Source organism: Micrasema longulum, unplaced genomic scaffold (genome assembly GCF_059751315.1).
Source record: "Micrasema longulum isolate JH-2025_06_02 unplaced genomic scaffold, ASM5975131v1 h1tg000798l, whole genome shotgun sequence".
NCBI lineage: Eukaryota > Metazoa > Arthropoda > Insecta > Trichoptera > Brachycentridae > Micrasema > Micrasema longulum.
Window position 1 is genome coordinate 142,466 of NW_028277990.1, and position 15,835 is coordinate 158,300.

The window sequence follows — 15,835 nt, forward strand, 5'->3', positions numbered from 1 at the left end:
TACCTATCTCATATGTAATCATATAACGAGCGTCTTGAGGATGCGGTGGTGGCTTTGGACACGTGCTGCGCATGCCTCAGGAAAACCTAAACCCAAGTTGCCTCTTCTTTAAACCTGCGGGATCACGCCGTCCTGGAAGGCCGTCCATGACGATCTTTCGATCGGAATTAAGGGGCGCTTGATTGACATGGGAAGAAGCGAGAGTGCTGGCTGGCGATAGGGTCTTCTGGAGGCAACGGTGATGTCCACATGCTCCACTGAAGAGCGGATGTGAAAAAAAAAAGAAGATATGTAATTAATACAGGAAACATTAATTTTACCTAACAAGAAATAATACGCCCTTAATCTAGTCAATTTTAAAATTAATATATATCTAAGAATGTTTTTTTAATCAAGTGTTTGACAGTAAAATAGATGTGAAAGCTATAACGTATTTTGAATAGACCCCTTTTATAGGGTATTACGATGATCAAAATGCCTAAAAAAATAAAAATGCTTATTGTTCGACACTGAAGTGGAACAATATATACGGAAACGCTTTAGTATCTATAAGCATAAAAAAATCTTTAATTATACTTGAAAACGATCCCTACTTCAGTATTTTACCCTCTGCCTCTGTGGCAAAAAATCGTACTAAGATAACATTTTCATTATATTTTTTAATCGCATCGCTTATATTGCACTTTATAGCAGTATGGGCTTCATATTTAGTGTTTATTTTATTTTATAAAAAGCTCCTCAAAAATAGCATATTGTTTGGCTTTTTTAGCATTTGATACTTTTGCATTTCCAGTGCTTTGAAAATAATATATCATGTGTCAAACAGAAATAATATTTGAGTTATGATAACCCCCCTTATGCATTAAAGATATTTTATGGATTTAGTATTTTCTAATCTTATCATGCACACATAAAATAAAAATGCGAGTTTAAAAAGTGATTAAATAACAAAAATAATAAATGACTTCAAAAAATGTGAGGACTTTCATTAACGGGTAACCGTGGCATATTCCGAGCGCCGAATGGCAGACGGCGCAGAGCTCTCGCGATAATAATGGGATTGAATCAAGTTGTGATTCTGTGGCTAGTGTCTCGGACTCACAGACCAAAGGTCCGTGGTTCGAATCCTACTCCACCCCAACTTGATTCCTATTTTCTAATAGTGAGTTATTTACAACTTGTTGAAAATGGCCCTCAAAATTAAATATTTGAGTAAATTAGAACGCAAATATTTATTTTTTCTATTAAAAAAAAAGTATAATGAATAATCATTTTACCTCAAAGCAAGAGGAATCAAATACATTAACTGCCATAAAAAAAATTGTACGCGTTGTACCTACTTATTTTTTGAGCTTCGCTCGATTTCTCCAAATTTAGTCGAATGAGCGTTTCACTTTGAAGTTTGACGGATCAGACTTATTCGTTGCCAAGCAAAAACGAATTTACTTCAAAAAGTATACGCACGCCTAAATAAGTTTTTGGTTTAAAATGTTTATAATTTAATAACTTTGCAGTTCCTTTCTAAATTACCCAATTACATATTACCTAGCATGTCCGTAGGCTGTTAGAAGGTAATGTTTTACTATTTACTATGAGTAGGTGCTACCTTCTGACACCAAGAAACCCATCATGGTGACAATAATTGACAATTACCTCTCACAATAGCGACACCTTGTCCGCTATTATATACCCGATGGCCCAGATACAACCAACGCTAACCATCCAAGGAGTAAGGCGGCCGAACGTGACAAAGTGGTGATCTTGGTCAAACAGAGTTGCAAGTATTGTATGGTGCAACTTTACCCTTCGCACGAAGGGGCAGGATTTCAACAGATCTATGTGCTGAGTAGGTATAGAGAGGGACTTATGATAGGGTGACGTCGACGGACAGTAAAAGTCGTCTGGTTAAAGATTGGCATTGGATAGATTTCCTTTAGAAATGGGCATTATATGATTTAATTGTAGTAAAACGTACCATTATAAATATGTCTACTCGTATTCATATAATTCCAATAAAAGAAACATACTCGTAGGTGTTTTTCCATCGTAAATACTCGTACAATTTAAAAACCAATTGACCTTTTTCAATTTTTTTCGTGATTAAAAGGTATACAATTAAAAAAATATTTGTCATAATTCCCGTTTCCGCACTCAATAGTGCATAAGGCACTGCATTTGTAATCCAAATGCATTTCTCGATCCTCTCAGTCCTACACCTTAAGTGCCAGTACGAAATATTTAAATTTAAGTTTTACAGTTTAACCAACCTTTTAAATTAATATTTCACGTCCACCCTGCCAGAAATTGAACCCAGAACCTCAAAGATGAAAGATGGAGTCGCAGAAGAGCTTAAATATTATTGGTTTTATAAATAGGCATCATAATAAATCTCGATTAAAAGTATCTTGATAATATATATTTTAAAAATATAAATAGATAAATATTTTTTTTCTTATGATTTACCAAAATATTTCAAGTATGGGATCGTTTCCAACGAGCTGTAAGCAAACTATTAGAAAATCAAAATTAAGTTGGAGTAGAGTGGGGTTCGAGCCTCGGACCACCGATTCGTGAGTTCACGACACTATCCACGGGACAACAACCCTATTAGTTTTAAAAGTTATGTTTATATGCCATTCAGGTTTTGCTGATATTTTGTGTATTTAAATATTTATTATAAAAATAAGAATACTGTATTTAGTTTATACTAGTTTATTTGGTTTAGTTTAATAGTTAATACTCAAAATGCATATTACCGGAAAAAACATTAGCAAAGAAGAACAATCTATTACATATTTAATAAAAAAACTATAATGAATAATTTCCTTTTGAAAAAGTGCATTCAAACAAATAAATATTTTTACTACTGGTTGCGAATTATGTGGGTATGTATTTGTCGATTATTGTTACACTTCAATATCCTTTACCCACAACAACTGTTTACTTCCCACCTCCAGTATCCCTTGATAACCCGCCACATCAAGACCTCGTGTTGTATATTTTTTCGACAAACGTGTGCCGCATCACCATTTGTTTCCACCAACCATTAGTGTTCAGCTCCAGATCGGGGGCCTATCTTAGCGTTGGTGCCGCTCGCAATTGACCAGTCGGACCGCAATTCCTTCAAGAACGAGCCAGGTTAGTGGCTTCCATTCCTGATCCATTTCATTTGTTGGAGTTGTGACTTATTGACATTGCATACCGCATAGCAAAGATTGCATACACCATATATATTAAAATTTTTAAAAAATACAGTCCACTATATCGTAGAAGCTCTGGGGCTTCGCCCCCGCTATTTTTCGCCCCGCGCCCGCGTGGGAATTCGTTTTCCCGCCAACTACAAAAATGATTTATTTAACGTATCACTAAAGAATTTGTCACTTACCGTAGTATGTATATTTACGAGTATATGTATATATAATTATTATAAACACGTATATGAATTAATAAAATTATATGCATTACATTATGTAATACCGAGTGGTTTCAATTCCAGTATTATTCATGTACTCATTCATTTGAATAAATCCACAGAACGCCCTTTATGGCGAACATAAGGCCTCTATAAACCCTTACGCAATATTATTTTTATTTACATTTGCATTTAGCTAGAAAGATGGGTGAGGGCAGGTGCAGTAAATGCACCCACACTGATATGAAGAGCCCTTGAATTATCACCCAGGAAACAACTTATTCCTGCTTGCTGCTTTTCTGGTCATGCCTTAAGCCCTCATTTTTTTATTCCGAAAAGCCATAAGAGAAAGTGCACTTTAACAAAATCGAGTCATTTTAAAACATTTTTTTTAAAATTATTAGATTTTTCAAAATAGATACATAGGTACTTAAAAAACTTTTTATCTTCGATTCGAACATGCATAATATATCTTCAATGACCTATGAATAACAATACGCCACCCGCTTATAGAGTCGCCCATATGGACAAAACTATTCCATGATTATCAATCACGAAGTAAGCTACAGCCTTCAGAAATACAACGAGCCAAAGGTACTCAGGTCAAAAATTGCAAGCGCAAACCGAAAGCCGTTTATTGATAAGTGAAAAATCAAACCAAAAGTTTGGAACTTTATTTTTCTATCCAATACAGCAAAAAGGTATTTCCATAAGCGGGAGCGAATTATTACTCCGAGTCAATAACGGAATTACATAGAAAGTGAGAATTATATTTGATTAAACTTAAGCAGTTTTTTCATTTATATTTATTGCTATGGAAGTGAAACGTGGAACTGGCAGAGGAAAGATGAAAGCCGAGTGAACGCGGTTGAAATGCGATCTCTTAGACGAATGTTTGGAAAATCAATGTATAACAAGGTTACGAATGATCAAATCATATGACATGATCAGATAAACCAAAATCTTAAATCTGGTCATGTCAAGAGCAGGCTGAACCGAAGAGTATCTATAACAAGATTTATGAATGAGGAAGAAGCTAGAAATTTATGCCAGGATAGACGGGTGTGGTGGTCCATTCTCTCGGCCTACATCAAAAACGGAAATGGCGTGATGGTGGTAGTAGTAAAAGTAGTAATTTTTTGGTTATTGAGTTTACTAAAATAAACATAATTTTTTTTTTTATTTAAAAAAATTAAATATAAAAAAAAATACCATTTATTTTTTTCTTTTTCTTACCAACTGGTTTTAAAGCTGCACAAGCTTTTATATCAAGGTATGATTGACGAATTTATTACTTTTCTTTTCCTTATCCGCCCGAACACGTGGATATCACAAAACGCCTCCAGGAGATCCTATTCCCATGTCAATCCTGCGTCCCTTTGTTTTGCTAAATAATGCCAAAAAATTTACATCGACAGTCTTCCAAGACGGTGGGAGCATATTTATGAGAAGATGAAGCATGTACGCATCGAGAATTTTCCAAAGAGACGGTCGATGTGAAATATCGAATGCTTTGTGGTCAATGAAACAACACGAATGGGGGCAGTTCATTCCATTGCTCTGTTAGAAAATATATCTTATACCATAATATGGATATGAATCCGTATACCACTTACCAGGAAAAAAACAATTTAGATCTAAGAATTTGCCGTACCGCAAGTCTAAAATTATGTGTGCGAGAATCTTTCGTAAAACGTTCAGCAATTGTTCCCCGGTAATTATTTCACTCCAAAGAATCACCTTAATTTTGAAGAGGAATCGTACCAATTCAATCCTTCGGATAACGTTCTTTGTCCTAGACTTTAGACAGTATAGTGTGAAGATACTGAATAATTGCATCCAAACTATTTTTTAACATTTCGGGATGATTTCCATCTTTGCCCGGCGATTTCCCATTCTTCGGGCATTTCACCACCTTAATAATTTCATCGATAGTCGGAGAACGGTTGGGAATATTGGCAAATATTGGAATAAAAAACGAGCAAGAGCCGCAACTTGTAAAAGAACGGCACCTTTCTTCTCAGAATTTCCCCTTAGCTTTGCTAAACGCTGTATAAAACAAAATACGCAGCAGCGTTGGGAGGATCATTACCGCGTTTCTTCTGCAGGTAAAATCACTAAAATGTTTTTCCCAACGCTGGCTGATGCAGCAAACTTCCGTCATCATCACCAAAGTACTTTCGAAACGACCCAAATTTTTACCGGACACGGAGCTATGAGAAGTTATCTATATAGGTTTAAATTAAGGAATGATGACTATTGTCCATGCGATGATATTTCTTCACAGAGTATAGAACATCTGTTATTTCAGTGCCCATTATTCAGTTTGCAACGCCATAATCTTGAAGCAGAATGCAGGAAAGATGGAATATCCTTAACAGATATCCACACTGTAGTAAAAAGTAGTTATCATGCGCCATTGTTCTTGAACTTTGCAACAATGGTGATTGGACTCATAAAGGTAATAAACCAAAATCAGTGATCGAACATCCCATTTCCAAGACAAACAAAAACTTTTTTTTTTCCGAGTACCTTAGCCTTGTACATGACACGTAAGGCTGCTAAATACAGGGGTCCAAATATATTTAAAAAAAAAAAAAAAAAAAAATTGGAATATTGATTTGAGCAGCTTCTGCCAGGAATTCGAACAGGTGCGAGAGATATAGGCGATTAAGGACTCCGCAAAAATTTATTCATGATTCGAAAACCGTTGGTTTAATAATATATTACAACAGAGATGAAGAACATTTAAGAGAAGGTAATATGGAAGTCTAGGCATCTACAGGGCTTATGACCTGTCAATGGCTGGTTTAAGTGGCCACTTTACACACTGTGTAACATTCACCATTCTGCCTATATTTGAACATCCATATTCCTTCAATTCTTTCATCTGTTGATGTTTGTGAAGTTAAAGAGCTGAAACCTTTATTTATGCGGGTGAGATTCATCTAATTGAATTATTTCACCCACATACTAGGCAACGCCTGAAAGTATTATTTTTTTAATTTTTATACTTCTTCATGGACCAGGTAATTTATCAACAATATTTTGAGTTTGTCCAAATTTTTGTAGACAAGGACTGGATTCAACTCCCTGGGGAGCTGTTTATATTAATATATTACAACAGAGATTAAGAACATTTAAGAGATTGGTATAAGTAAAGATTAATGTTTGATAAAAAAAAGCGTGTTTTTAAAACCTTTTTTTATCAAATTTATTTGGGTTTCTCGCTATAAAATTATATGATCTTATTTTATACATCTACGTTTTTTTTAATTATTATGTTTATTTTGGTTGAATACATTTTTTTAAATACATCGTTTACACATCAATAAATTATTGAGCCCTGTAACGAAGCCATAATTTTTTATTCAAAAATATTATCATTGTAAAAATTTGCCAATATTTTCCTATGCTTAAAAACATATTTTATTTAAGAAAATTAAATACATTTTAAAGGTGGTTACGCATGACATTTTATGTTTCATGGACCACACATCGAATAACTGTTTTGATTATTCCGTGATTTACACCACTTAAACCATTTTAAAACATCAAAAAAGTAATTTGATATAAATAAAATGAAATTTACATCAATCGTAAATCAAACAGTTGTGTTACAAATGCAAACGTTGTCAGATAAGGACTTAAAATTTGGTTTACAGAAAAAAATAGTCTATACGTAGAACTATTATTAAAAATAAATAAATAAATCATCTTGATAGTTTACATCATACAATAATTACACAAATAATATTATGAAATACAATAATTTATTCTAATAACTGGTAGTACGTGGTACGTTCACATGTTTTTCAAACATTCTAAAATAAAATAATTTTAATATTATTTTATCGAAAGTAATATCAAAATTAATAATCCGTAAAATAAATTAGTGGAAATATCAACAAAATTTTTAGTTTGTCCAAACTTTTGTAGACAAATTCAATCCCCTAGGGAGCTGTTAATATTAACGTATTAGAACAGAGATGGAGAACATTTTAGAGAATATATTGTAAAGAATGAGTTAGTTAATTTTTTGGAACAATGGGAAGTATTATGCAAAGAACAATGTGGATTTCGAACCAATCAATCTTGTGAAATGGCTATTAACTTGGTTTTAGAAGATTGGAAAGAGGAAACCGATAAGAACATGTTCGTAATTGCAGTTTTCTTGGATTTTAAAAGAGCCTTCGAAACAATAGACCGAGAAATAATTATTAAAAAATTGAAAAAAATAGGAATAAAAGGAAAAACTATAAAATGGTTTGAAGAGTACCTTGGCGATAGATACCAAATAACGAAGGTGAATGATGAAATTTCCGAGCCCCTCAAAATTTCATTGGGAGTACCACAAGGATCGGTTCTCGGACCGGTTTTGTTTATTATATACATAAATGATATTGTCGAAACATTAAAATATTCAAAAATAAGACTCTTTGCAGATGATGCCTTAATATATATATCGGGAGAAAATTAAAAAACAATTATGGACAGACTAAATCATGATCTCAATAATGTATCACTGTGGCTAAAAATTAATAAATTAAAATTAAATGTTAACAAAACTAAATATATGAATATAGGAAACAAAAGAATAGAAATTACACCATCAATTGTAAAAGAAAATGAAAACTTGATGAAGTCACTGAAATTAAATATTTAGGTGTAATGTTGGATTCAAAACTTACATTTCACCAAAACGCTAAGATGGTAATAAATAAGATTGCAAAAAAAATATCAATTTTGGGAAGGATCAGAAGATTTATTGATAAGGACTCCTGCAAAACTATTTACAAAGCAATTATTGAACCACACGTTAACTACTGTAGTAGCATTTTATTTTTATCAAACAAAGAAAACATAGATAAACTAACTGTATTACAAAATAAAGCCTTAAGAATCATTTTGAAAAAAAACAGATATACGAGGGTAAAGTCGATGGTAAATGAAATGAAATTATTAACAAATAAACAAAGAATATTTTACAATACAATGATATTTGTTCATAAAATTATAAACTCTAATAAAAAAACAGAATTTTGGAAAAAAATTGATCGGAACCAGCATGAACACAATCACAATACTAGAGAAAAGAACAAAATTAGACTTCCATTTAGGAAAAAGGCAAAGTCACAAAATTCAATTTTATTTAAAGCAATTAAAAAGTATTACGAAATGGAAAAAAATATTTATGAAGAAAAAAACATATCAAAATTTAAAATAATGGTCAAGACATATGTGATAAACAATTTATAAATTAAATATATTAGCAATGTTATTATTAGAACACACATAACAATATGTATGATATGTGTGCCCTATTTTAAGATTTAAATAAGATAAGATAAGAAGGAAATATAGAACAATAGGTACGCTGTAAATAGTTACACAGTGTGTAAAGTGGCCACGAAACCAGCCAATGACAGGTTATAAGCCCTGTAGATGCCAAGACTTCTATATCTCCTCTAAAATGTTCTGCATCTCTCTTGTAATATGTTAATAGTAGATATTTATTATTTATTTTAAACTTACAAGTCAAACGAAAAAAATATCACCTGATTGTAAAAAATCCTCAAAAAACTTTTTTTTTATTTTTTATGTTAATCAAATTTAATTACATTATTGTTACGTTTTAAACTGTTTCAAATCAAAACTTACTATTTCCTATTAAATAAGTTGGTATTGAGTTCCATTCATATTAACGATAGCCTACGAAGACTCCGAATCAAGGGGTCCGAGATTCGAACCCCACTCTACCACAACTTGTTTCTCATTTTCTAACACGGTTACTTACGACTATAAGCAAATGACGCCAAAATTGAAACACTACAGTGTTTCTAGAAAAATTTATGAATTTTTGTAATTACGTATCAAAAGAGTAATATCAATCCGCAAGCATCATACCTAGAGTAGTATTAAAATTGTAATATTTGTAAACCGATACTAAAATAATTTCAGTTTTATGTGCTGAAAACTAAGAACTTTTATTTGCAAAGAACGCATACGTTTAAAAATAAATGTGCAATGTGTAATAGCATAATATGTAATATGACCTCCTGATTGCACTATTATGAACTAACATGAACTATTTGACGTGACACAAAAATGACCACCTCCGTGACTTTATTTTTTTTAAATCAAATCATCTTTTGAAGAAGGAAAATCGGTTTATTCTACGACGATTTGTGGTAGGACTTTTTAAATAAATAATTTTGTAGCTGTGTCTTAAGCGTAAGTCGCTTACTCGGAACCCTCGCGTACACCGCACTTGCTTCCATACTTCTGACTCCTAAAATGGAAATGATACTTTTGATTCGAGAGTAGAATGACGTGAACGCCACACTCTAACTCGTCTCGAGAGTTTAGCTGAAGAGGAAGTCTCTTTTCTCCTATTATGTTTCACAATTTCATTATATTTCTGCACAAACGTTAAATGAATACGATGCTTTAAAAAGCCAGTGATGTCAAAATAGACTTTTTAATGAGCTTCATCGTTAATTATATTAATTTTGAAGTGCCTCACAGTCATTCATAATGTGGCCTGGAATATGAATATTGTACTATGAAACGTTTCTTTTATAACCTAGATTTTCGAGAATTGTAAACATATGTACGTTTCATATTTTAATTCAACAAATAAAAGTCTCGACTCTCGGTACCAATTATGTACCAAAAATAATCATCGATTTTTACTCTTGTCCCCCATCTACTCGTAATGATCCACTCTCTACTGTATTAGTATACCGGCAGTAGTATATGTTTATACTTATTATATGAACAAACAATAAGTCTATCAGTGTTACTATTTAATTTCTATTCTAGTTAAGTAATTAAAATTTCGTCGAGAAGAAACATTTTCTTAAATAAATATTTCAAGTCAACCTTATCGAGAATCGAACTCAAAATATATACACTACATATACTCGTAAACCATCTATCAACTGATCCAAAATCAATCAAATAATAGATTTATTCTAAGTGGTCTTTTAAAACATTAAATAACACATTTTGATGAAAAAAAACGTAAAATTACTGACTAGATTTGTGAATTTTTCACATAAACCAAAAAAATAACGTTACAAGCAATTTATAGTGGTAATCATATTTTAGAAATGTAGAGAGTTATACAATCTGATTAAGAGGAAAGGTGGTCTAATTTTTCTTAATACATTTTACATTTTTACTTTTTTTTTTTGCACCACAACAGGCCAGGAGGCCTAATTACAGTGGTGAATTACATCACAGAGCACCCAGGCTTGAGAAAAATCACATTTTAATTTTTGTGTTCTCACCGGGAATCGAACCCGGAACCTTCCGTGCGTGAGTCAAGCGTCTTGACCACTACACCACGGAGGCCGCCTCAATATATTCTTACAAACATATTCTCGTATTTTCTCCCTAGACATCGCACCAGAGCATTGAGTTTTCGCATATTAGATATTTCCACATTGGCGTATCTACCTTTACGCTTTTTTGATATTTTTTTTTCGATAAACTAATGGCTCACATGAGCGAGGACCATCCAAAATCCCAAAAGAGCACCCAGTTTTATTTTCCGTCTTCAGATGCACGGTATACTCTTATTATAAATAATTTTGGAAAGCGGAAAGGTACCGACCCAAAAAAAAAAAATTCCGACACTCTTTTTTAAAAAAAACATTTGCGAGAGAGTTCAGAAAAACAATTTTTAAATACCTATTCATCAAAATTCCCAGACACCGCCTACCCCCTTAAACTTTAGAGATTTCTTGTGATTAGTTGATTGTTGGGAAATGTATCTTCTTATAAGCATCGCAAGTTAGTTTTCAGAAGTGTTAATTCAAAAGCGCTTAATTGGGTACTAAGTATTTTCTACATAATAGATAAAGACCACACCAATATCACAAACACCTTCGTTTAACTTGTGCCGGTAATCGCTGAAGCAACTAACAATCTCAAACTATTTGACAGTGTATGAAAATGGCGACTTCATATTCACGTATGTTAAGCATCATCATTCAAGGCAAACAATGGCTACACCTGATAGGAGCAATAATTAGTGTCAGAAGACAATGAAGCTCAATCTTAAAGGTACCGAAGTGAGATGGCAATGGCGATGGTACTATTATTATTGGAGAATGTTCTGTATTAACAACTTGATCTCAGCTATTTTGACATTCATTCCAATATCGCATTCATCTTAAACAATTGGTGCCATGAAAAGTACTTATTTCTACTAATATGGACCCAAAAACAACACTTTTCTCAAATAAAAATGGCCGCGGATATAGGTTTCATGAAGGCCTACGAAATATTACAGAAATTTTATCATACGAACAGCTTGAGTTATACGTATTATTTACTTGACAAAAATGCTTGGGTAATTTGATATTTCGCTCCTTTTGTTGCTTTTATAATCTTTTATATAAATATGACGTGGAAACTTAATTATTTAATTTCATTAAAAACAACGTTTCATACTTTCAAATCAACTCAATAACACGTTTTTCTGAATAGTTGAAATCATATTAAAATAAATATAAAACAACTTTACTTTTGACCGCTTATTTTTTTTATTACCCACCGGTTTCAAAGCTACACAAGCTTCTTTATTAAGAGTATACTTAACTAATGAATTCCATCTTATTTTATTTTCACAGTGATTACTAAATAATATACATACGGAGCTAATAAGTCAAGTCTGTTTGACATGTTGTTCTTTTAAAGATGGGAATTGTGAAGTGAGATGAATACGATCGTTTAAACTTGAAAGGAGTGGACTAAAGGAAACATTTATTTATTTGGTTATTTATTGCTTTTTCTGATTATTTATTTCCATCTTTTTTAAATTTGTAAGATTTCCAAGTTGTCTAATTTTGATTTTCTATTTTCAGCATAAAGACTGTGTTATTATTTTTTTTTTTTTATTATCTATCAAATGGATCGTAATAAAGTAGGATATATTTAATAAGTTAAGTATATCTTGACAAAGAAGCTTGTGTAGATTTAAAACCGATCGGTAGAAAAAATAAAATAAAGCGGTTAATAGCAAAGTTTTTTATATGTATTTTATTATAATGAATAACCACAAAGTTAATTCTTCAAATATAAATTTTATAGTTAATATTGTGTTTATTATTTATATGAACTAATCATAAAAACTTTCATTAAAGCTAGTTTTAATAGAAATGATAGTATTTTAAGTAAATTGTATTTATAACCATGTTAGACAGGTGCCGTGGCGCAGTTGGTTTGATGGTTTACTGTGATACTGGCGTCGCGAGTTAGATCCCGCCAGTTGTAAAAAAGTTATGGTGTGATTTTTAGAACTTTCTTCTATATCTCTTTTCTATCTGCTGACAAGCCTCTAAAATAGAGGCTTAGCGGGCTATCCCTTAAAAAAAACAAGTCAAAAGTGATATTCAATTCTTAGGCTAGTAAATTTCGTATTCGGAGTTTGCGAAACAAAATGATTTATTATAAAACCTATTAAAAATGAAATAAACAATGTTCTGAGTACGTTTAAATGCTTGTAGACAAGCTGAATTTCCTGCCAATATTTAAATAACTCCCCAGGGAGAAAATCCAGCCTGTTTACAAACGTTTGGATTCATTAAAAACCTTGTTGGTTAAACTCACTAGCATAAAAAGACGTATAAAATAGAAAAAAAAATAATCTTGCGTTGCCTAGATGGTGAAATGGTTCAGCCGGATAAGAAATAGAGGCTTAGCGGGCTATCCCTTTAAAAAAAACAAGACAAAAGTGATATTCAATTCTTAGGCTAGGAAATTTCATATTCGGAGTCCGCGAAACAAAATGATTTATTATAAAACCTATTGACAATGAAATAAACAATGTTCTGAGTACGTCAAAATGCTTGGAGATAAGCTAAATTTCGTCCCAATATTTAAATAACTCCCCAGGGAGAAAATCCAGCCTGTCTACAAACATTTGGATACACTCAAAATATTGTTGATTAAACAAACTGGCATAAGAAGACGTTAAAATAGAAAAAAAATGTTTTCTAGCGTTGCCTAGAAGGTGAAATGGTTCAGCCGGATAAATTTCACCCACATGATACAGGTTTAAGCTCTTTTACTTCACAAACGTCAATAGATAGAAGAGTTGAGGAAATCTGGATGTTTAAGCATAGGCAGAATGGTGAATGTTACACTGTGTAAAAAGAGGCCGCTTTAATCAGCCAATGATAGGTCATAAGCCCTGTAAATACCTCGTCTTTCATTTTTCCTTTTCAATTTTTTCCCTCTCTGTTGCAACAAATTTAGATACAGCGAAATACGTTACACCTGCGTTATCTATGATTCTAAAAAAAGATAGCGTTCTTTTATCATTTTTGATGACCGCATTGAATTGGGTCTATTTTTAAATGGTCAAAAAACATATCTGCGCAAAACGGTTGCAAAACTGAACGTCGATCAACTGCTGGATCATCATCATTATTCGTCGTCTCTCCGAGCGTAGTACATTCCTGAGAAGATAGTCCGAACAACGAGGGTCATGGTTTGAGAGGTAGAAGTATAGTAATCACGACCACAACACAGGAGGGAACAACTGTAAATGACTGCTTTGTAGACTGGGGCCATTATTAAGCTGTCATCGCCGCTGAATACATAGCCTACTGCTAACAAGGTATTACCAAAACTGGAAAGGCATATTGATTGAATAAACAAGGTGTAATTTTCTTTGACGGAGAAGCTTCATGTCATATTACCTTGAAAAAATCTCGCACGTTTTTGTTGGAAGCAGGAAGATAAAGGCGCGGCTTGAAATATTCCTAAAATAGACAAGCTCAAGTACTTAGCATGTAGCTGCGTATAAGAAAAAACGAGCACCAGAGTAATAACTCGCTCCGCTTAAAGAGAAGCTATTTAGCTCTTTTGCATAGAACAAAAACGTTAAAAAAAATTGGTTTGGTTTTTAGTTTAATAATAATATTTGGATGATTTACATAGCGCCATTTTTGTGAAAAATTACCTAAAGGGTGCTTTACAATTATAAACATAAACATACATTCTAACTAAACTATAGTGACATATTATATTTTCTGATTTAAAATTGCCAAACCCAAACCAAAGAAGTGTGATTTTAGTTGGAATCTGAACTGACTTTCGATGATTTATAAGTTTTAAGGCCATTGGTTCCAGGCAGAGGGGCCAGCAACGGCAAAAGCACGATCTTCAAATCTAGTGATTAGGGAGAGCCGGATTTCGACAAGTTTTCCTTTGCCTGAATCAAATGCTGACCTAACAGTAGATTTTCTTTGACATGTATTTTCCCTAATATAAAAGTCCGATACTTGACAGCAACCGTGTATGTATGTAAACATAATGTCGTATGTCGTAATGTGTATGTCAATTAAATGCCGCCTATATAACGCCTGCATAACACCTATTCTCCTCTATAAATGCAAATCGTGGCACCTAACTAGAGCCCATAAGAGCCAAATTCTGAGTTTTGAGAATAGGTATCTCAGAATAATCTCGGGTTTACGGTGGTTTGACTTTGTGAGGAATGAAGTAATAATAGAACGGACGCAGCAAACTCCGGTGACAACTGTCGTCGAGCGGAGGCGATATGGTTGGCTTGGCCATATACTGCGGATGCCTCCTGAGAGCCTTAACCACGCTTGCCTACTTTACAAGACATCAGGTTCTCGACGTCCTGGACGTCCACTGCTGACTGTTCATCGGCAGTTTATGTCAGAACTTCGGGACGTGAACCTTACTTGGAAGGACACGAAGGAGTTGGCAGCCGATAGAGATGCATGGAGGCTCTTTGTGGTTACCATATGCTCCAACTAGGGAGCGGACATGGAATAATGATGGTGACAAACGTGTAATAGACGATTTTGGTGTGCGCTTACAATTATCGACCTGAGTACCTACGGCCCGTTCTATTGCTGTAAACTGTAGCTAACTTTGTGGTCGATAATCACATAAAAGTTTTGTCCATATAGGTGACAGTATTAGCCAGTAAAATATTATTACTCTAAAGTTATACATAATTCACAAAAAAAATTCAGGATATTGTGTTTGCTTTTACGTTACATATATAATTGTATTTGATTACAATCCTTAAAAATGTAATCTCAAGTAGACGAAAGTAAGCGTTTTCGACACCTTTCTGTTCCCGTTTAATTGTGAGAATAATGCTGTCAAAGCTGCTCGTGATATTTGCGCAGTGTACGTTAAAGATGCTATGAATTATTGACTGATTTTTTGTAAAATAATGAAGGAGAATACATTATTGACTGATTTGTTGATTTTTTTTTTGTTTTTTATTTTTTTAAATTTATTTATTGGGTGTTAACCCTATAATTTTAAACCTGTACATTTCCAATAAAAAAAATCGTTTCCAATCTTTTTAACTTCCATAAAGTTTGTATTTTTTAGTAATAATTTAATTAACATTCCTCGATG